Below are 2,071 nucleotides of genomic sequence, written 5' to 3' on the forward strand. Positions count from 1 at the left end.
CGAATACAAAGTCTGCACTTTTTTTTTGACATTATTTTTTTTTTAATATGGGGTTCACTTTTTTTTTTTTTTATATTGCTTGATTTTGTTAATATGGGATCCACTTTTTTTTACCGTGAGTTTGGAGATGGTGGGTTCCACTTTTTTTTTTTATTTTTTATATTGCTTGATGTTGTTTAGTATGGGGTCCACCCTTTATGGGGTGCACTTTTTTTTTTTTTTTGGACATTATTAGTTTGCACTATTTTTATGCATATAATATATATACATATATTATGTTCAAAACACGATTAATATAACATTGTAGTTTGTGCTCCGTATCTAAAACTTTATTATATTAGTGTTTGCTACGAATACAAAGTTTGCACTTTTTTTTTTTAACATTATATTTTTTTTAATATGGGGTTCTTTTTTTTTTTTTTTGATATTGCTTGATTTTGTTAATACGGGGTCCACTTTATTTTTTCCCATGAGTTTGGAGATGGTGAGTTCCACTTTTTTTTCTTCCTTTTTTTTATTCTTCGGTGTTATTTAGTATGGGGCCCACCCTTTTTTTTTTTTAGGGACAACGGATGACGAATGAAAGGTCTAAACCATGCTTTATATAGTTTTTTTTTTTTTTTATATTGCTTGGTGTTGTTTAGTATGCCCACCCTTTTGGACATTATTAGTTTGCACTATTTTTATGCATATCATATATATATATATATATATATATATATATTCAAAACACGATTAATATAACATTGTAGTTTGTGCTCCGTATCTAAAACTTTATTATATTAGTGTTTGCTAAGAATACAAAGTCTACACTTTTTTTTTGACATTGTTTGTTTTTTTAATATGGGATTTACTTATATATATATATATATATACTATGTTCAAAACACGATTAATATAACATTGTAGTTTGTGCTCCGTATCTAAAAATTTATTATATTAGTGTTTGCTAAGAATACAAAGTCTGCACTTTTTTTTTTGACATTGTTTGTTTTTTTAATATGGGATTTACTTCTTTTTTTTATATTGCTTGATTTTGTCAATATGGGATACTATGTTCAAAACACGATTAATATAACATTGTAGTTTGTGCTCCGTATCTAAAACTTTATTATATTAGTGTTTGCTACGAATACAAAGTCTGCACTTTTTTTTTTTATATTGTTTGTTTTTTTAATATGGGATTCATTGATTTTGTTAATATGGGGTTCACTTTTTTTTTCCCGTGAGTTTGGAGATGGTGGGTTTCACTTTTTTTACTTCTTTTTTTTTTTTTTTAATATTGATTGGTGTTTTTTTAAATTTTTTAATATTGGTTTGTGTTTAATATGAGGACCACACTTTTTAAAAAAAAAAAAAAAAAAAAAAACTTTTAACGGACGACGAAGCATGGATTGAGACCCATGCTTCTATATAGTAGTAATATAATAATATTAACTAGTACATCTTACATATATCATTTTGTTTGACCTATTTGTTGTTTTCTATTTAAACTATTTTAAAAATGAATCTATCGTGTGTTTTTTCATATATAAGAAAAATTAAAGACATATATCTGTGCTTGCTTCCCGGTTCCCAATAAAAAAAAAATTGTTCCACATCTATTTGTCTTCGGTTTGATTAGCAACAAACATTAATTAATATTTTCTATTTGCTTCATGTTCCAGCTTTGCACAAAAAAGAAAGACAATATGAATGATAAGGTTAATGACTTCATGTAACCGCTGTTCTAACTCCTTTTAACTTCCTGTTGACCAAGAAAATCAATTGGGTAGTTTATAATAATATCCTCAATGACAACAAAAATTTGGAGGCAAAAACTTATCTTTGAAGTTAGTTCGAGTTCCTAAGCCAAGTTGAACCTTATGAGTTGTATATATCATGAGAATGTCCAGATATACATTTGTATGAAAAGAGAAAGTATACCTGAAGAAATGAGATTATATATAATAAAAAAGAAACATGTCATGTACGTAGAGAAGCATTTAATAATAATTGGTACACAATAACACAAAAGCATAATGATGATGGTTCACTTCACCTTGAACTAAGTAAATTTTAGTATCGGATA

At 26.8% G+C, this 2,071-nt stretch overlaps 1 long non-coding RNA gene across 1 annotated transcript; it reads right to left on the bottom strand.

The window, feature by feature from the left end:
• Positions 1 to 275: 275 nt before the first annotated feature.
• LOC132035271 (uncharacterized) lies at positions 276 to 1,193 on the bottom strand. The gene is made up of 2 exons (XR_009409209.1): positions 1,013 to 1,193; positions 276 to 853 (listed from the first exon to the last, which is right to left on the bottom strand). It is a non-coding gene; the product is annotated as an uncharacterized LOC132035271 (long non-coding RNA).
• Between the last annotated feature and the right edge of the window lie 878 nt (positions 1,194 to 2,071).

Source organism: Lycium ferocissimum, chromosome 10 (genome assembly GCF_029784015.1).
Source record: "Lycium ferocissimum isolate CSIRO_LF1 chromosome 10, AGI_CSIRO_Lferr_CH_V1, whole genome shotgun sequence".
In the NCBI taxonomy this organism is placed as follows: domain Eukaryota; kingdom Viridiplantae; phylum Streptophyta; class Magnoliopsida; order Solanales; family Solanaceae; genus Lycium; species Lycium ferocissimum.